Consider the following 22,474-nt stretch of genomic DNA (forward strand, 5'->3'; position numbering starts at 1 on the left):
AGTTTTGAGAAGATTTTGGCAACGAAACACAATACATATTTAAAGATTTGTTTCTTTTAGGCTGCCTTGTACTGATGAGGTGGGCAAAGTTTGAGTAGTAATGCTTTCAAAACTTTTCAAGAAAATGCATTAGAAAAGATGCACAAGTAACACATTGAGAACATGAAGTGATTCTTTGCGATTCACAAAAATGGGCATCATGCTGAAAGGGAAAAGAGCAATAGCAACTCATAATTTGTTTGATGAGTGAAGTACATGTTAAACACCACTGGTCTAATTATTACAACCTAACTATATATCCAGCTCCCTATTATCCCACATTTTGTATAAATGAAAACTTACATTAAATCATTCATGAGGTTTGGAGGTGATCTTTGTTAGTGGTAGACAGACACTAGGTAGTAGATCTTGGAGGAATGGCGATATTGTTTCCATGCACCTGCTGCACTTCTAGGTGGTAGATATCACAGGTTTGGGAAGTGCTGTTTGTAAATGATGCACGTTGTGGACGTGTGCTTTAGTTATGTGGTGATACTTATCGTCAGAGGTTCCTTCAAGATACGTTGTGATTCAATTGTTGCCAATTCCTTTAGTGACTGGATAAGAACACAAAACAACTTTACACATTGGCAAGTAGGAGGTGAAAACTGCTGAACTGTGAGCGTTGTTTTTATTCAATGTTTGCATAAACTGAATGGTGTCTTAGTCACAAGGATGGGATAAGATGACTAACTACAATGGTTACAGGAGTGAGAGATTTGGGAAAATGTTCTTTTTTTCTGAAGCTTTAGAACAAGTTGGATTGCAGTGATTCAGATTTTTGGGCTGGCACCAGTTGTACCAAGGTATAATGCAAATCTAGGCGACCCAGCAGTTCAATTGAATAATGGATTGTAAATGTAGAGAGGATGCAGCATTTTTAAGGAAAGAAGTTGTCCATTTTGCTTGTGGGTAGATGCCAAGACATACAAGTTGGTAAAAACTTGGTTGTCTTATCTTGTCTCCAGACAAATCAGGAGACAAAATATCAACACAGGTGCACCTTAAGGATGTGTGCTTAGCCCATTGCTCTACTCTCACTGCACTTATGACTGTGTGGCTAAGCACAGCTCAAGCACCATCTATAAATTCGCAGATGATACCACTGTTGTTGGTAAAATATCCAATGGTGATGAGGAGGCATACAGGATTGAGATAGTTCAGCTGGTTGAGTGGTGTCATAACAAGAACCTCGCACTCAACGTCAGCAAGACCAAGGAATTGATTGTGGACTTTCAGGAAGGGGAAATTGGGAGAACACGCATCAGTCCTCAATGAGGGGTCAGCGGTGGAAAGGGTGAGCAGCTTCAAATTCCTGGGCATCAACATCTTGGAGGATCTATCCTGGACCCAACACATTGATGCAATCACAAAGAAGGCATGCTAGTGGCTCTATTTCGTTAGGAATTTGAGGAGATTTGGTAGGTCACCAAAGACTCTTGCAAATTTTTATAGATGTATGGTGGAGAGCATTCTGACTGGTTGCATCACAGCCTGGTATGGAGGTTCCAATCCACAGGATCGCAAAAGGCTGGAGAGGGTTGTAGACTCGGCCAGCTCCATCATGGGCACAACCCTCCCCACCATCGAGGACTTCTTCCTTCAAGAGGTGGTGTCTCAGCAAGGCAGCATCCATCACTAAAGACCGTCACCATCTGGGACATGCCCTTTTCTTGCTACTACTAACAGGGAGGAGGTACAGGAGCCTGAAGACCCACACTCACCATTTTAGGAACAGCTTCTTCCCCTCTGCCATCAGACTTCTGAATGGTCCATGAACACTACTTCGTCATTCCTTTTTTTGCACTATTTATTTTGTAATTTATAGTAATTTTTATGACTTTGCACTGTACTGCTGCCGCAAAACAACAAATTTCACAACATATAAGTCAGTGACAGTAGATCTGATTCTGATTAAACTACTAGATAACATGAGTTGTAGACTTTGCCAGCTCCATAACGGGCACAACCCTCCCTGCCATCGAGGACATCTTCAAGAGGTGACACCTCAAGAAGGCAGCATCCATCATTAAGGACCCTCACCATCTGGATCAAGTCCTCTTCTCGTTACTAACATCAGGGAGGAGGTACAGGAGCCTGAAGACCCAAACTCAACATTTTAGGAACAGCTTCTTCCCTTCCACCATCAGATTTCTGAATAGTCCATGAACCCTTGAATACTACCTCGTTATTCCTCTTTTGCACTGTTTATTTTTGTAACTTATAGTAATTTTTATGCCTTGCACTGTACTGCTGCCACAAAACAACAAATTTCATGACATATAAATCAGTGATAATGATTCTGATTCTGAGTGCTTTACCCTCCATTTCATAATATACTGGAACGAGTTTAGTACTGGAATCAACATCCAGATGAAAGTGCTGCAGTCTCTGGCAAATTTGAGGTGGACTGCTGAATACCTTGGAGTGTGGTGTAAGTTTGGAGATGTTGTGAGTTTGTGGAATCCTAGATGTGCTGCTGATTGAGAAGAGACTGATTTTCAAGTAGGCATTTGATATTGTTCAGGCAACAGAACGATCAGTCCAGCAGGCACAGGACTTGCTACGTTGCCCAGCAAAGGTTCAGAGCATTGAGAAGATAGGGCCTAGCTCCTCAGCATCATTGGGGAAAAAGGAGGAACAGCCTGGAATGAGGAATGTTGTCTTTGTGAAGGCACATGACATTGAGTCAATACTGAGTAATATTTGCCATAATGGTGGAAGTAAGGGATATTTGTCAACGTTTTACTTTAAAGCAAAGCAAGACCATGTCGAGCTTAAGAAACCAAATGTTTTAAAGTCTATTGGGGTGAACGGAAAAGGGCATTGTACTCATGAACTAGCCGAAGAAGGTGGATTGTGTGATCTGTTCATGCTGAATCAGAACTCTTCTGAACTCATCTGTAAGTTGGTATACACTGAAGAAAAGAGAGTTTCAATAGAACTTTTTGGTTTTTGTACTATTGGAGATGTGGGAGCAAGAACCTAAGCAACGGTGACTAGATGGTACGGTAAAGCTCAAGGAATCATCAATGTACAATCCAACAAATTACTTGCCGATAATTAACCCCGTTTTGTCAGTGTGGAAATTGAACGTACCCTGTGTGTTTAGACAGGATTGAAATCTGTCATTTTCCACACTGCGGGTTTCAAAATTGTATCCAAATCGGTAAATCTGATTCACCGCTAATCTTGCAGTAAACTTGCTGGATTTAATACATTAAACAGCAAAAGTACATTTCAAAACCATGAATTACTACATTATAAATAACTTTGTAAATGATCAGTGAGTTCAAGTTCAGTAATAGAAAATAACGCAGGCGAAGGAACTTGTTACTCCAGCTGAGTGCAGCATCATTAAAATTGCGCGCCACCGGCAGGGTCCGGCAGCGGCGTCACTTCCGGAGTAACCATAGCGACGGGACGCTTGAGCAGATACGTTCACCTGGTCAGGGGCAGCGGCGGGAATTAACCCTTCCATCATCAGCGCTGGGAATGTGCCGAAGTTATTCACCTAAATTTAACAGGTGCCGCATTAAATATGCATTTTGTATCATTATACGCCAATATACCATTGTAACAAAAGATGTTGCCTCATTTGCTTTAGATGTTGTGTTGCAACAACTGAGGTCCACCCACACTCGTCTCCTTGCACTTGCTGCTAACTGCAACTCTGACTGGTTTTGATTTTCCGGAATTACTTTTGGGTCCTTTGTTTTTCACCTCAGTTTTGTTTTCGGTTATGGAATTTGTGTGACCACAACTATAGTTCTAACTGTGGGCATCAGGTATAATATAATGAAAGCAAAAAAACCTGAATATATCCTATGGAGCAGGCAACATATGTTGATTTTTTTTGTCAATGTAGTTCTTTTGAACTGCTGTATCTGTTTTTAAGAGGAAGGATCTCGAGTGAATGAGAGGACAATGTGTTAATATGCGAATAGTCGTAACTACCAGCCCCGACACAGCCATTTCTACTAAGTCTAAATAAATCGGCTTTCACCATTTCTTCTTCATGTTAGGAAGCTGAGGAAATAGATGGGTTAAATTTTCAGCTCCTCGGAATAGATGGTAAACTAATAAAGCAAACAAAAAGAGTATGAATAGATTCTCTATCAGGCAAGTGATCTACTCTGGAGAATTTCTATGCACTGAAAATTTGTCCTTTTTAAGATAGGACTTTACAATGAGGACTTGCATGCTGTCAGCTATGGCTCATGGCCACGCATTGGCCTGATTCAGAAGGTTATTAGTTCAGATACTACTCCATTGACTTAAACTCTATATCCAAGCTGACATTATATTAAGTGTGTGCTGTATTGCTGAAGGTGCATATTTCAGAGAAGATATTAAAGCTGTCTTGAAAATGAGAAGGAAAATGATCCAGTGGACATTATTTATGTCTCAACCGACATCATTTATGTTGACAATTTGGTTATTATCACATTGTAGCTGGGTCCAAATTTCTATCACCTTTCTTACTTAATGACAGTAACTATATTTCAAATATGTATTGTCTGTAAACTACTTTGAGATCTCTCTAGGGACACTATGAAAAGCAAGTGTTTATTTTACAAAAATAAACTCCACCCTTTCTCCCCTTTCCTTTTGCAACCATGATACCTCTGATGCCTGCCACGACTTTAATAGTTTCCAGTTTCCTGATCCAAACTGAATCATTTTCACCATGGATGAAACATCCCTCCACACCTCCAACCTATACCAGGATGGTCTGATAGACCTTCACTTCTCCTTAAACAGGGACCAAACCAGTTTCCTCTCCACCAATGCTTTCATTTATCTGCCTGAACTCATCTTCACATTGAACAACTTCTTCTTCAGCTTCATTCATTTTCCCTGGGTCAAAGATGTAGCTTTGATGGAACTTACATGGGTCCAAGCTATGCCTGTGTCTTTGTGGAATATGTGGTGACTATAATGGTGTTTCTTCCCACATTCATATATAGCTCAATTTCCACCCTACTCTCACTTTCACATGGTCCATCTCTGACTGTTGCTCTCTCTTTCTGGATTTTTCTGTCTCCATCTCAGGATTCTAGCATCCAATGTCCATTACAAGCCCACTGACTCCCACTGTTATCTCAACTATACTTCCTCCCACCCTGCTTCTTATAAGGACTATTCCCAGTTTTTTCTTCTCCATTGTATCTGCTCTGATAAGACTTTCCACACAGGTGCCTCTGAGGCATTGTATTCTTTCTTTAAGTATGGCTTCCCCCTCAACATAGTTGACACGGCCCTTGACCATCTCTCATCTATTTCTGTGTAATTCTGCCCAATCAGAGCAAGGGTAGGATTTCCTGGATCTTTGCTTTCCACTTTGCTAGCTTCCACAATAAATTATCCTTCACAATTTCCAGTACATTCAACAGGATCTAATCACTAGGCATACCTCCTCTCCTTCCAGCATTTCAAAGGACCATTCCTTTACAACTTTCTGGTTCGCTCTTGTGTCTTCACTAACTATTCCTATTCCCTCAGCACGTTTGCCTGCAGGAGATGCAACACCAGCTCTTTTGCCCCATCCAGATGAAGAAGTAATTTACTTGCACTTCTTCCAGTCTAATGTATTGCATTAGGTGCTCATGATATGGTTTCCTCTACATCAGAGAACATAAAATGCAGATTGGGTGAGTGCTGTGCACAACACCTCCATTATGGCCACAGGAGCAACCCAAACCTTCCAGTTGCCCGCCATTTTATTTCTGTATCCTACTCCTATTCTAACCTACTTATCTGTGTCCTACAGTGTTCCAATGATGCCCATGTAAGCTCAAGGAATAGCACCTTTTTTCCATCCAGGCACATTACAGCCTTTGGGACTCAGTACTGAATTCAACAATTCTTGATAACTTGTTTTTCCTGTACACATCTGAACTGGCCAGTTCTGCTGTTCTCTTTCAGATCCTGAGGCAGGGTTTTCAACTTGAACCATTAACCCTGTTTCTCTTTCCATAGATGCTACCTGACCTGCTGAGTGTTTTCAGCATTTTCCCCGGTTATTTATTTTTCAGAAAGATGGCATAGTAACAATGGAACAAATGGCTTCTGCTGTTATAAAGCTTTATGCATATTTATTCAAGAAGAGATATGGGGATAATCCTGGTAACTATAGACCAGTGAGTCTCACGCCAGTAGTAGAGAAGCTATTGGATAGGATTCTTATGGATAATACTTATGAGCATTTCGAAAACCATGGCCTAATGAGGGACAGTCAGCATGGCTTTGTGTGGGGTAAGATGTATCTTCCTAACTTGATTGAGTTTTTTGAGGAGGTGACGAAGGTGATTAATGAAAGTATCTGTGGATATTGTCTACATGGATTTTAGTAAGGTGTTTGACAAGGTATCTCATGGGAGGCTCATCCAGAAGATTAAGATTATGGGATCCACAGTGACTTGGCCATTTGGATTCAGAATTGGCTTGCCTGTAGAAGAAAGACGGTAGGGTTGATGGGACTTATTCTGGCTAGAGGTCTGTGACTAGTGGTGTTCCACAGGGATCTGTGCTGGGACCTCTGCTGTTTGTGATATATAAATGATTTGGATAAAAATGTGGATGGGTGGGTTAGGAAGTTCACAGATGATACAAAGATTGATGGTATTGTGGATAGTATAGAAGATTGCCAAAGTATACTGGGGATATAGCTCAGTTGCAGATATGGGCGGAGAAATGGCAGTTGGAAGTTAATGAGGTGTTGCACTTTGGGAGATCAAATGTTAGTGGCAAGAACCTTAACACTGTTGATGGACAGAGGGATCTTGGGGTCCAAGTCCACAGCTCCCTGAAAGTGGCTGCACAGGCAGATAGGGTGGTAAAGAAGGCGTATGGCATGCTTGCCTTTATTAGTCATGGCACTGAGTTCAAGAGTCGGGAAGATATGTTGCAGTTTTATAAAACTCTGGTTAGGCCACATCTGGAGTATTGCATTCAATTTTGGTCGCCCCATTATAGGAAGGATGTGGAGGCTTTGGAGAGAATGCAGAAGAGGTTTACTAGGATGCTGTCTGGATTAGAAGGCATGTACTATAAGGAGATGTTGGACAAATTTGGGTGGTTTTCTCTGGAGTGGCGGAGGCTGAGGGGAGACCTGATAGAATTTTATAAGATTATGAGAGGCATGCAGTAGACAGCTGGTATCTTTTTCCCGGGGTTGAAATGTCTAATACTAGAGGGCATGCTTTTAAGGTGAGAGGGGGCAAGTTCAAAGGAGATGTGCGGGACATGTTTTTTTACATAGAGGATGGTGGTTGCCTGGAGTGCGCTGCCAGGAGTGGAGGCAAATATGATAGAGGTGTTTAAGAGGCTGTTAGAAAGGCACATGAATGTGCAGAGAATGGAGGGATATGGACATTTTGTAGGCAGAAGGGACTAGTTTAGTTAGGTATTTAATTACTATTTTAATTAGTTTGGCACTATGTTCTAGGAGTTCCAAATATAGAAAGACTCTCTTGATTGGTCTTCTTCCTGGCTATGTTAAGCTACAAGGTAGTTTTGATGCCTTGGTATGTCAAAAGTTATAATTTATTGAGCAACTGATTTTAACTGTCATATGATATATGTTGGAACAGACAAACACAACACATAGAACAGACTGACTATATCATTAGTCATCAGTTGATAACTTGGGCAAGTTGCAAATTTGCTATATTGCAGTGGTTATTTATGTCAATTAAGATGACAAATTTGCACTGCAAAGAAAATAACAAATGCTTAACTGCGGGGGGGGGAGGGAGGGGTGAAAACAAAGACTCTCTGGGTGGGTAGAGGAAACAGAGACTCTCACAATATTTAAGAGATAGCTAGATAAGCATTGAAGATATGGGCCAAGTGCTGGTAAAAGGAGTTAGTACAGATGGGTACTTGATGGTCAGCATGGATGAGGTGGGCCAAAGGGTCTGTTTCAGTACTTTATAACTCAATGATTCTCGGAGAGTTCATGTTTGTATTTAAAATGAAGAAAAAAATTAACATTTGTGCTTAAAATTCTCATAGATTTCGAGTTTTCTGAAAACTGATATTTTTCATATTTGAAATCTTTATTTTTAGGTTAGTTACATTATTTACAGATAAGATGGTGATTAAAGGTTAGTAAATTAGATCCTTCAAGAAATATATTCAAAAAGGTTGTTTTACCTTCAAAGATTTATTATGTAATTATAATTTGAATGAAGGAAAAAATGTCAAATTACTTCACAAACACAACACTCCACCCAGCATGAAAGCCTCATAATATCTGTATGATTTCATCCAAACGAGATAAACAGGTTTCCTGTAGAATGTTTCTCACTGTGATGATATCTCAGCCTTTTATTTCCGGTGGTATTGCATCGCCATACAACCAACTAATTGCACAAAAGGATGAATTATATCTTCCAGTACAACTCAGCTGATGGGCTGGAGAGAAATGTCAGAGAAATATCATTAAGAAATTCATGCCTTTCATGTCATTGTTGGAACAGCCCTAAGTGTGGGAAACACAACAGCCAATTTGTATACAAAGTTCCCACAAATAGCAAGATTAGCCAGATATAAAAACAGAATATGCTGGAAACATTGGCAATTTAGGTAGCCTCTGTGGAAAGAGAAACACGGTTAATGGTTTCAACCTAAAATGTTAACTCTGTTTCACTTTCCACAGATTCTGTCTGATCTGCTGAGTGTTTCCTGCATTTTCTGTTTTATTTCGGCTTATTTTCAGTTTTCCAGTATCTGTAGTTTGATTTTCATTCACTTTTAACAAAATAATCTATCTACTATTGATGTTGAATGAGGGATAAATATTGGCCTGCACACTCGAGATAATTTTTTGATATAATAGGAAAAGATCATTTATGCCCATTTGATAGAACGACTGGGGCCCTGGATTAAAATTTCATTCAAAGGAATTTTCTGACTTCCATCTTCAGATCAGCAGCTCTGGTCATGCCAATAAAGCTCAATGGTTGGCATCTGATTTGTTTCGGGTAGCTCGGGTGTTGGCAACAAATCATTCACCTTTTTTAGTTTTATAAGGACTCCTAAAGTCCCTATTTAACCATTTTGTAAACAACTTTCCATTATCCCTTGACTAAGGGTTAATGAATTTGAGATGATGATTGGTAGCACTGGATGATCGTAGGCTGGCTGAAGCCTGTATGGGAAGCAAGGACAACCCCACTTCATTCCTTTGTAAAGAAGATATCTAAAAAAAATCTTAAGTTCTCTCCTTGAGCTGCTGTAGATCCTGAAATAATAGTTGGAAGTTGAGCAGCACAGATTATTTCTCGTTTTGTTATGCCTTATTTGTCAATAATATTCCTAAAAGGGAATAAACAAACACTTTTCTCAGGTTACCACACTTAAAATATTAGGTTCTGAATTAAAAGGTATAAAATGACAGAACCCACAATGCTTGACCATCTAAACATGCAAATATGACAATAAGATAAGACCTTGTCAATAAGATTAGAATATTATTAGACAACAAAAATATATTGGAATATAATTACCTAGAAGGAATAAAAGAGATAACGATGAGTCAGAGTGGCACTAGTAGTAAAATTGCTGTAGAGTGGTTTGAGAAAAACAACAGAGGAGTTTACAAAGGATTAGCAGAGGCCAATAATTTTTAAAAAGGATTTGTTACAGTTGTGTTAATGTAAAACAGTTATGTATTGTACAAGGCTTTCATGTGGGATGTCATTTTTCCCATAAAACTAACAGAGTCTATGAAGCTATGGACAGGAATTCTCAGAATAGTTACAACTCTGTAAAAGGAGTAACCAGTGACACTAATTCAACCTGAAGAATTGCACCATGTAAGGCTAGTGTAAATTTGTGGGTTCTGTGCCTGAAAACCTGAAGTAAGAACTCGACCTACCTTGCTGTCTGCCCAGTCCCTGGTCCCACGTGATCACCCTGGATTTGGTCACTTGGGACCAGCTTGAAACTAGGCACCAGGAACCAGTATGGAGCAAGCAGGTATCTTGCTGACTGTAACTGCAATTTGAAAGAGCTCCTTTAAAAAGCTATTACAGGCATAGTGGGTTGTAAGAATCTTTGAATTACCATCCCTACACCAGCTTTCCTCCTAGGTTTTACTCTTGCGAGTAATAGGCATCTGTATATAAACTTCAAGGGTTTCTAGATCTGTGAAAGACAGTATTTTATGTGTTTAAATTACTGCCTAGGGGGATGCTATCTGAAATTATAATATGAACTAGTTTTTTTTGGAAAATACACTAATATTTTATACTTTATTCTGAATGGCCTGGAGTGTTGCCTTTAAATTTAATGGTTAGAATTTAGGAATAAGTAACAGGCAAATCCTGTATCTGCCTTTTTCCTCTTTCACTTATTTCATACAATGTCCACAGATACAGGAGACAGTCTGGCCCATTGGACTGCTTGCTCAGTCTGCTGCTTCCAAGATCTTTTCATGCAGACCCAAGATTTGCTCACAAACCCTGCCCTTAACGTGTCACTACGTGCTTCCTGAAACTCACCCACGCACACTCATACCTGCATCGCTTCCCCTCTCCCCCCCCACACACACACACACACTCCCTTTCTCTCCAATTTAAAACGTGTTTATCTCCAGCTTTTTGTCATTCTGATGAAAGGTAATCACTCTGAATCTTTAGTTATGTTTCTCTCTCCACAGTTGCTACCTGACCAAGTTTTTCTAGCATTTTCTATTTATATTTCACATTTCCATTATGTGTAGCATATTGTTTTTTTTAAATAGATTGTCAAATTAGCCAAAAAAAATCACTATTAAAAACTAGCACACTGTTGGATTAGGGCTGATTCAGAAGGTTAAAGAGTGAGAAAGCTGGGGTAGACTGGAAAGAGAAATTGGCAGAACAGATAAAACTCTAATGGGATATTTTTAAAAATAATAGCTTTTTGGACAACCCATAGATAAATGGAGCAATTGGAAGCCTATTGACATTGTGGAAGAGCCTGGATGTTCTTTGCCACAAAGTGGCTTGATCTTAACATATGATACAGTGTGGCCCTACACTTAATGAAATTTAGCATACCATCTAGTTGGGCAAAACAAACTCCGACATATTTATGCACCAAGCTCCAACTTTGTTATTACATAATATCAAAAAGCTCACACCCAGTCTTTTTAAATAATAGCCAACTAAGTAAATAGAGAGCAGATTCATGGCCTGTTGTGCACATGAAGTTAGTAATTCCAGATGCATGTTTGCCATGACTCAGCTTTCTTGACATGCACAATGACTTGTAAAAAATGCATTCACTTGAACATTTTCACCGTAGTTTTGTACTTGGATAATGTTGTTAGAATGGCAAAGAGAGGCTTGAACTGCTTTATGGCAATGAGTATCAATGTTAGTAGCTCGGGTTGGGCCAAGGTATGGTCAAGTTTTTGACATAATATATTTCATAAGCATTTGTTTCTTCACCTCTGAAGTGGAGTATCTTAAGTCATTAAACTTGTCTAAACTGGAAAAGGTACTCATTTAAATTTGTAATGAGATGTCTGTGACAGTAGTCTGAGCATCACAAAACCAAAAGCAATTAGGATGTATATAAAATTTATTGGCAATATCAACAGCAACTAAAAGCTGTTCAATAAATGTTTAATTTCAAATTATTGCCAGACATTTTCCTCCAATTGGCATTATGTTTTTTAATTGAGATTGTGTAATCAGTTTTTTAAATATATCTTGCATTCTCAGATGCCCAATATGGTGGAAGTTTAATTGAATTAACTGATATAAAGAAGCCATCCTTGAAGTAAACAAGAAATGAATGAAGAAATAGCACAAACTAGCAGTGGCTGGTAAGAAACATTTAGAATTTTAGGCATCATTGGAATTAAATTTTATAATGTTTCTATTACATTAATGGATCATTCATAACTCAGTTGTTGGATCCTCCTGTATTTTGAAAACCTGACCTTTCAAATAATAAAAAAAGAAAAATGAAAAACAAATGGAATCAATCATGCAACTCTGGGGAATGCCTGACAGAAATATTTTAATACTGATGTCAGATCTCTCAGTGGATGAACATTTTGGTGATAGTGATCATAATTCCATCTCCTTTACGTTAGCACTGGAGAGGGATAGGAACAGACAGACTAGAAAGGTGTTTACTTGGAGTAAAGGGAATTATGAGGCTCTCAGGCAGGAAATTGGAAGATTAAATTGGGAACAGATGTTCTCTGGGAAAAGTACCATAGAACCATACAGCACAAAACAGGCCCTTCGGCCCACCATGTCATGCCGTCCATCAAACCACCCTCATACTACCTAACCCCTTCCTCCCACATATCCCCCCATCCCACACTCCTCCATATGCCTATCCGACAAGCTCTTGAACCTGTTCGATGTATCTGCCTCCACCACCACCCCAGGCAGTGCATTCCATGCACCAACCACTCTCTGGGTGAAAAACCTCCCCCTGACATCTCCCCTGAACCTCCCACCCGTAACTTTAAAACCATGCCCTCTCGTCTTGAGCATTGGTGCCCTGGGAAGGAGGCGCTGACTGTCTATCTATTCCTCTCAGTATTTTATATACCTCTATCATGTCTCCTCTCATCCTCCTCCTTTCCAGTGAATAAAGCCCTAACACCTTAAGCCTCTCCTCATATTCAATACTCTCTAATCCAGGCAGCATCCTGGTAAATCTCCTCTGCACCCTCTCCAACGCCTCCACATCCTTCCTATAATGAGGCGACCAGAACTGAACACAGTACTCTAAGTGTGGCCTAACTAGAGTTTTGTAAAGCTGCATCATCACCTCGCGGCTCTTAAACTCAATCCCGTGACTTATGAAAGCCAACATCCCATTGGCCTTCTTAACTGCTCTTTCCACCTGTGAGGCAACTTTCAATGAACTGTGAATATGAACCCCCAGATCCGTCTGCTCCTCCACACTGCCAAGTACCTTGCCATTCACCCAGTACTCTGCCCTGGAGTTTGTCCTTCCAAAGTGTACCACCTCACACTTCTCTGGATTGAACTCCATCTGCCACTTGTCAGCCCAGCCCTGCATCCTATCAATATCCCTCTGTAAGCTCCGACAGCCCTCCACACTATCCACAACACCGCCTATCTTAGTGTCGTCCACAAACTTACTGACCCAGCCCTCCACCCCCTCATCTAAGTCATCTATAAATATCACAAAAAGTAGAGGTCCCAGAACCGATCCCTGCGGGACACCACTAGTCACTGCCTTCCAATCCGAGGGCACTCCTTCCACCACAACCCTCTGCTTTCTACAGGCAAGCCAATTCTTAATCCACACAGCCAAGCTTCCTTGGATCCCTTGGCCTCTGACCTTCTGAAGAAGCCTACCATGAGGAACCTTATCAAACGCCTTACTAAAATCCATGTAAACCACATCCACCGCACTGCCCTCATCAATCTTCCTGGTCACCTCCTCAAAGAACTCTATCAGGCTTGTGAGGCAAGATCTTCCCTTCACAAAGCCATGCTGGCTGTTCCTAATCAGTCCATGATTCTCTAGGTGTTCATGAATCCTATCCCTTAGAATCCTTTCTAACAGCTTACCCACCACAGACGTGAGACTCACTGGCCTATAATTCCCTGGCCTATCCCTATTACCTTTTTTGAACAAGGGGACAACATTCGCAACCCTCCAATCCTCTGGCACCATCCCCGTGGACAACGAGGACTCAAAGATCCTTACCAGCGGTTCAACAATCTCCTCCCTAGCCCCTCGAAGCAGCCTGGGGAAGATCCCGTCAGGCCCCGGAGATTTATCTGTCTTAATATTATTTAACAACTTCAACACATCCTCTCTCTTGATATCTACAACCTCGAGAACATTACCCCTACCAGCACTCCCTTCCGCATCATCAAGACCCCTCTCCCTGGTGAATACCGAAGAGAAGTACTCATTGAGAACTTCTCCCACTTCCGCCACCTCCAGGGAAATTCTCCCACCTTTGTCCTTAATTGGACCTACCTTTACCCTAGCTATCCTCCTACCCTTCACGTACTTGAAAAAGGCCTTGGGATTTTCCTTAACCCTACTAGCCAAAGCCTTTTCATGTCCCCTTCTCGCTCTCCTCAGCCCTTTCTTAAGTTCCTTCCTTGCTACCCTATATTCCTCACGGGCCCTGTCTGAACCTTGCTGCTTATACCTCACGTATGCTACCTTCTTCTCCCTAACTAGTCATTCCACCTCTCTCGTCACCCACGGTTCCTTCACCCTGCCATTCCTTCTCTGCCTCACCGGGACATATTTATCCCTAACATCCTGCATAAGATCCCTGAACATCGACCACATCTCCATGGTACATTTTCCTTCAAAAAGGACATCCCAATTTACACTCCCAAGTTCTCTCCTTATAGCCTCATAGTTCGCCCTTCCCCAATTGAAAAACCTCTTGTCCTCTCTGCACCTGCCCCTGTCCATGACAATTCTAAAGGCTATGGAGCAATGGTCACTGTCCCCCAAATGCTCACCCACCAATAGATCCTTCACCTGTCCCGGTTCATTTCCTAAAACTAGATCTAACATGGCATTCCCTCTAGTCGGCCTGTCGACATACTGAGTCAGGAATCCCTCCTGGACACATTTAACAAATTCCGTCCCATCTAAACCTTTGGCACTAAGCAGGTTCCAGTCTATATTTGGGAAGTTGAAGTCTCCCATTATAACAACCCTGTTATTTTTGCTTCTCTCCAAACACTGCCTGCCAATCTGCTCCTCTATATCTCTACTGCTACCGGGGGGCCTATAGAATACTCCTAGTAGAGTAACTGCTCCTTTCTTCTTCCTTAATTCCACCCATACGGATTCTAGAGATGATCCTTCTACAACGTCCATCTTTTCCACAGCCGTAACAATGTCCCTGACCAGTATCGCCACCCCTCCTCCTCTTCTCTCCCCTTCCCTATCCCTCTTAAAACACCGAAAACCAGGAATATTCAATATCCACCCCTCTCCTGACGTCAGCCACGTCTCAGTAATAGCCACGATATCATAGTCCCCCATACTTATCCAAGCCCTCAGTTCATCCCCCTTATTCCTGACACTTCTTGCATTTAAGTAAACACACCAGTCCATCTACCTTACTACTTTTATAGCCTGTATTCTGCTTCTCCTTCCCCAAATCCTCTCTACCTGTTTGATCTAACTTTTCCCCATTCCCTTCTTCCTCTGACCTACTCCTCCGGTTCCCTTCCCCCTCACAGACTAGTTTAAACCCTCCCGAACCACCCTAGCAAATCTCGCCGCAAGGATATTGGCCCCCTTCTGGTTTGGGTGTAACCCGTCCTCTCTGTACAGGTCCCACCTTCCCGAGAAGAGATCCCAATGATCCAGAAATCCTGCACCAGCTTCTCAGCCACACATTTATCTGCCACCTCCTCCTATTCCTGCCTTCACTATCACGTGGCACTGGCAGCAATCCCGAGATTGCTACCCTCGAGGTCCTGTTCCTCAATTTTCTGCCTAGCTCCCTGAACTCACTCTTCAGGACCTCATCCCCCTTCCTACCTATGTCGTTGGTGCCAATATGGACCACAACTTCTGGCTGCTCTCCCTCCCGCTCAAGAATCCTGTGGACCTGATCAGTGACATCCCGGACCCTGGCACCTGGAAGGCAACAATACCATCCGGGATTCATGCTCACTGCCACAGAACCTCCTATCTGTTTCCCTGACTATCGAGTCCCCTATCACTACCGCATGTCTCTTTCCCACTCTTCCCTTCTGAGTAGCAGTACCAGTCCCAGTGCCAGAGACCTGGTAACTGCAGCTAGGCCCCTGCAGGTCATCCCCCTCAACAGCTTCCAAGGCAGAAAACTTGTTACTGAGGGGAACAGCCTCTGGGGTTCTCTGCTCTGTCTGCCTGCCTGACTTCTTCTTCCTCTTCCCTCCCCTGACAGTCACCATTCTATCTGCCTCCTGAACCTCAGATGTACCTGTTCTAAGGGGGGTGACTGTCACCTGATGCACCGTGTCTACATAACTCTCTCCCTCCTTTATGCTGCGCAGTGTTTGTAGCTGCGACTCCAGCTCATCAGCTCTGAGCCGAAGTTCGTCCAGCCTCAAGCACTTACTGCAGATGTGGCCATCTTGGACCGCAGCAAGGTCCACGAGTTCCCACATCAAACAGCTGCAGCACACCACCATGTCCTCCATCTGACTACCTTTCTTTTTTCCCTAGTTAGTCCCACCTACAAATCTGTAATGAACAACAGGTAAACCTTGCCTTTACCTACTTACCAGCTACTTACCCTCCTTGCCCCTTCACGCCGAAGCCCCTTGAGCCAAAGCCCAGAACACTCTGCTGCCACTCACTCCGCTGCCCGCTCCGATGCTGCCCGCTCTATAGGCTGTTTGCTTTTTAAGCTGCCCGCGCAGCACCTGCGCAGTCCAGCCCCCACTCGACTACTTAGAAAAAACTTATAAAAATCTAACCCTTACACTAAAAACCCTAACAAAAACTAACCCTTACACCTAAAAACCCTAATAAAAGTGATAAACAGAGAAAACACTTAGCTGCTCCGAAGTCCTCTGAACCGAAGTCCGAGTCCTCCGAAGTTTTTTTTTCTCTCCTTTTTAAGCAGAAGATATGTGGCAAATATTCAGGGGGTATTTGTGTGGAGCTCTGCATAGACATGTTCCGATGAGACAGGGGAGTCATGATAGGATACAGGAACCGTGGTGTACGAAGGCTATAATAAATCTAGTCAAAAGGAAAAGAAAAGCATACAAAAGGTACAGAGAGCTAGGTAATGTTAGAGACCTGGAGGAGTACAAGGATAAAAGGAAGGAACTTAAGAAAGAGATTAGGAGAGCCAGAAGGGGACATGAGAAGGCCTTGGCGGGCAGGATTAAGGAAAACCCCAAGGTGTTCTACAAGTATGTGAAGAGTAAGAGGATGAGATGCGAAAGGATAGGGCCTATCAAGTGCAGCAGTGGGAAAGTGTATATGGATCCGGAAGAAATAGCAGAGGTACTTAATGAATACTTTATGTCAGCATTCACCATGGAAAAAGATCTGAGGGATTGTAGTGGGGACTTGTGGCAGCCTGAAAAACTTGAGCATGTAGATATTAGAAAAGAGGTGATGCTGAAACTTTTGGAAAGCATCAAGTTAGATAAGTCGCCGGGACGAGATGTACCCCAGGTTGCTGTGGGAGGCGAGGGAGGAGATTGCGGAGCCTCTGACGATGATTGCGTCATCGATGGAGACAGGAGAGGTTCCGGAACATTGGAGGGCTGTGGATGTCGTTCCCTTATTCAAGAAGGGGAGTAGGGATACCCCAGGGAATTATAGACCAGTGAGTCTTACCTCAGTGGTTAGTAAGCTGATGGAGAAGATCCTGAGAGGCAGGATTTATGAACATTTGGAGAGGTATAATATGATTAGGAATAGTCAGCATGGCTTGTCAAGGGCAGGTCCTGTCTTACGAGCCTGATTGAATTTTTTGAGGATGTGACTAAGCACATCGATGAAGGGAGAGTAGTAGATGTAGTATATATGGATTTCAGCAAGGCGTTTGATAAGGTACCCCATGCGAGGCTTATGGAGAAGGTGAGGAGACATGGGATCCAAGGGGACATTGCAGTGTGGATCCAGAACTGGCTGGCCCACAGAAGGCAAAGAGTGGTTGTTGAAGGGTCGTATTCTGAGTGGAGGTCGGTGACCAGTGGTGTACCTCAGGGATCTGTACTGGGACCCTTACTCTTTGTGATTTTTAAAAACGACCTGGATGAGGAAGTGGAGGGGTGGGTTAGTAAGTTTGCGGATGACACGAAGGTTGGGGGTGTTGTGGATAGTTTGGAGGGCTGTCAGAGGTTACAGAGGGACATAGATAGGATGGAGAGTTGGGCTGAGAAGTGGCAGATGCAGTTCAACCCAGGTAAGTGTGAAGTGGTTCATTTTGGTAGGTCAAATATGTTGGCGGAATATAGTATTAATGGTAGGACTCTTGGCAGTGTGGAGGATCAGAGGGATCTTGGGGTCTGAGTCCATAAGATGCTCAAAGCGGCTGCGCAGGTTGACTCTGTGGTTAAGAAGGCGTATGGTATATTGTCCTTCATCAATCGGGGAATTGAACATAGGAGCTGAGAGGTATTGTTGCAGCTATATAGGTCCCTGGTCAGACCCCACTTGGAGTATTGTGCTCAGTTCTGGTCGCCTCACTATAGGAAAGATGTGGAAGCCATAGAGAGGGTGCAGAGGAGATTTACAAGGATGCTGACTGGAATGCGGAGCATGCCTTATGAAAGCAGGTTGAGGGAACTCGGCCTTTTCTCCTTGGAGAGACAGAGGATGAGGGGGGACCTGATAAAGGTGTATAAGATGATGAGAGGTATTGATAGGGTAGATAGTCAGAGGCTTTTCCCCAGGGCTGAATTGGTGACCACAAGAGGACACAGGTTTAAGGTGCTGGGGAGTAGATATAGAGGAGATGTCATGAGTAAGTTTTTTACTCAGAGAGTGGTGAGTGCGTGGAATGGGCTGCCGGAAGCAGTGGTGGAGGCGGATACGATAGGGTCTTTCAAGAGACTGTTAGATAGGTACATGGAGCTGAGTAAAATAGAGGGCTATGGGTAAGCCTAGTAATTTCTAGGGTAGGGACATTTTCGGCACAGCTTTGTGGGCCAAAGGGCCTGAATTGTGCTGTAGTTTTTCTATGTTCTAAATGTAGTCATGCCTCTGTGTGCCGGCAACTTCAACCATGTGTACACCACTGGAGGATTGGTTGTATGGGTTATAATGCATGAGCTATTGCAGGTTCAGGACCAGTGAAGCTATTGCAAAAATAAATAGAGTAGAAAAATGTATTGACAAGAAAATTAAATATTTAAAGGAAATTTATAATTAAGGTAAATAGTACACTTTCTTTGTAGGAGGTTATGACAGATCTGGAATATAACGTCTAGTTATGTCCTGACACCTGATAGGAGACTTTTGAATAGGTTCTTAGAAGGATTCCCCAGTTAATGCTCAGTTAAAGGTCCCTCTGTTACCAGGGAAAACTGAGACCTGCTTTTTTTTTAGTTTTGGGCAAGTATAGAAGATAGAGCAAATTCAGGCCTTCAATCTAATAAAAAAGTAATTACACTTGGTTCAAGGAATTAGATAGCTTAGGGAAGCCCAGAGGCCACATTTATAATCAACAATGTGAGAGTACATTTTTTTCCCCAGAGGCATCTGGAATAAATGGCTAACACAAAGAAAATAGGACAAATCCCTGAAAGTATATTTGATAGATAGGTGAATAGAATCATAGAGTTATACAGCACTGTTACAGGTCCTTCGGCCCAACTCATCCATGCTGACCTAGTTGCCTACCTGAACTACTCAGGCAGGCCCAAATCCTGTGTTTGGCCCAAATCCCTCTAAACCTTTTCTATACATGTCCAAATGTCTTTTATATGTTGTAATTGTACCCGTCTCTACCACTTCCTCTTTACACATACCCACTACCCACCGTATGAAGACATTTCCCCTCAAATCCCCATTAAATTTCTCCACTCTCACCTTAAATCATTGCCCTTTAATTTTAGACCTTATCTATGCCCCTCGTGATTTTATATACCTCTGTAATGTCGCTACCTCCTACACTCCAGGGAAAAAACACCCGAGCCTATCCAGTCTTTCCTTATAACTCAAGTCCTCCAGACCTAGTAACATCCTTGTGAATCTTTTCTGCATCCTTTCCAGCTTATTGACACTATTCTTATAGCTAGTTGACCAAAACTGCACACAATAGTCCAAGTCTGGTCCCACCAATGTCTTGTACAGCTGTAACATGATGTCCCAACTCCTGTACTCAGTGCCCTGACTGATGAAGACAAGCATGCCAAATGCCTTCTTCACCACTCTGTCTGCCTGTGCCACCACTTTCAGGGAACTAAGTACTTGTACTCTTAGGTGTCCCTATTCTACAATATATTCCAGGGCCTGCCATTCATTGTGTAAGTTCTGGCCTGGTTTAACTGAACAAAGTGCAACACCTTGTACTTGTCTGAGTTAAATTCCATCTGCCATTCTTTGACCCACTTCCCCAGTTCATCTAGATCCTTTAATCTTAGATAACTTCCTTCACTGTCCACTACTCCACCAATTTGTCATCCAAGTCGTTAATATAGATGACAAACAACAGTGGACCATGCACCGATCCCTGTGGCCAGCACACCACTAGTCACAAGCCTCCAATCTGGAAAAACAACCCTCCACTACAACCCTCTGACTCCCTCCACTAAGCCAATTTTGTATCCAATTGACTATATCACCCTGGATTCCATGTGATCTAACCTTCTGGATCAGCCCACCATGCGGGACCTTGTCAAAGGCCTTGCTAAAGTCCATGTAGGCAACATCTATTGCTGTGCCTTGTCAAGCCGTTCAGTCAACCTCTTCAAAAAACTCAATTAAGTTCAAAGGACATGATTTCCCATGCACAAAGCCAAGCTGACTATCCTTGCCTTTCCAAAAGCAGGTAGACCCATATGTTTCAAGGCATCAGTATTCTCTTCCCTGAATTTCCTAGCCTTCCATGATAATTACAGGTGAGAAATATTCATTTAATATCTCGCCCATCTCCTGTGGCTCCATGTATAGATGACCATATTAATCATTAAGTGGACCTACTGTTTCCCCAGTTACCCTTTTGGTCTTGATATAGAATCTCTTAGAATTCTCCTTTAGTTTACCTGCCAAAGTTATCTCATGTTCTCTTTTTGTCCTCCCAATTAAGTGTATTCCTACATCAATTATACTCCTCAGGGAATCCATTTGATTCCAACTGTCTATACCTGACATATGCCTCCTTTTTCCTCACCAGAACCTCAATATCTCTCGTGAACCAGGGTTCCTTAATTACGCCAGTCTTGCCCTTCACTCTAACATAAATATGCTGGCCCTGAGCTCTCCCTATCTCACTTTTGAAAACCTCCCACTTGCCAGATGTCCCTTTCCCTGCAAACAACTTCTCCCAATCAACCTTTGCAAGCTTCTGTCCAATGCCATCGAAGTTAGCTTTGTCCAAGTGTAGAACTTTAACTTGTGGACAAGTCTTATTATATCCCAAATCTATTTTAAAACTGATAGAATTATAGGCACTGGCCGCAAAGTACTCCCCCCATTGACTCTCAATCACTTTCCATGCCTTATTTACCAATAGCAATCATAGAGTCATAGAGTCATACATCATTGAAACAGGCCCTTCAACTCAACTCATTTATGCGGACCAATGTGCCCTTCTGAACTAATACCATTAGCCTGCGTTTGGCCCATACCCATCTAGGCCTTTTCTATCCATGTACCTGTCCAAATGTCCTTTAAACATCATAATCATACCCACCTCTACAGCTTCCTCTGGCAGCTCTTTCCATATACCAACCACTCTCTATGTGAAAAAGTCATCCCCTCAGGACCCTTCTAAATCTTTCCCCTCTCATCTTAAATGTATGCCCTTTAGTTTTAGACTACCCCTATCCTGGGAAAAAGACTGTGACCGTCACCTTATCTATGCCCCTCATGATTTTGTATATTTCTATAAGGTCACTCCTCTACCTTCTACCCAGCCCATATAGCTCAAGCCCTGGTAACAGCTTCGTGAATCTTTTCTGCACCCTTTCTAGCTTAATGACATCCTTTCGTTAGCTGGGCAACCAGAATGGCACACAGTATTACATGTGTGGTCTCACCAACTACTTGTGCAGTTGTGCAGTTATGTCCCAACTCCTGTCCCACTGGTCCTAAAGTGCTCCCCTATTGACTCTTCAGTCACCTGCCCTGCCTCATTGCCCAGTATGAAGCCCAGTGTTGCCCCTCTCTAGTAGGGCCATCTACAAATGGTTTGAGATAACTTTCCTGGACACATTTAACAAATTCCACCCCACCCAAGCCCTTTGCACTCTAATTTTGCTCCTCTAATTCCTATTGACTCTTGAGGGGTCTATAGTAAAATCCTATCAAAGTGATCACCCCTTTCTCATTTCTGAGTGCCACCCATATATCCTCACTGGTCGATCCCCCAGGAATATCCTCTCTAGGTACTGTTGTGATGTTCTCCTGAATCAAAAATGCATCTCCTCCTCTTCTCTTACCTCTAAGTCTATTGTGCCTGTAGCATCTCTACCCTAGAATATTGAGCTGCCAGTCCTGCCCATCCCTCAACTATGTTCCTGTAATAGTTATAATATCCCAGTCCCATATACCCATCCATGCCCTGAGTTCATATGTCTTACCTGTCAGGTTTCTTGCATTAAAATAAATGCAGTTTAGTATTATCAGACCTTCTTCACTCTCTGTCCTGCCCCTGCCTGTCCTCCCTACTGGACTTGCTTGCTTTAACTTATCTGCCTCAACTTTCCCATCTGCCACACTACTACTTTGGGTCCAGCCCCCTGCCACACTAGTTTAAACCCTTTTGAATACCACTAGCAAA

The sequence above is a fragment of the Pristis pectinata genome, chromosome 11 (assembly GCF_009764475.1).
Source record: "Pristis pectinata isolate sPriPec2 chromosome 11, sPriPec2.1.pri, whole genome shotgun sequence".
NCBI classification, from domain to species: Eukaryota; Metazoa; Chordata; class Chondrichthyes; order Rhinopristiformes; family Pristidae; genus Pristis; species Pristis pectinata.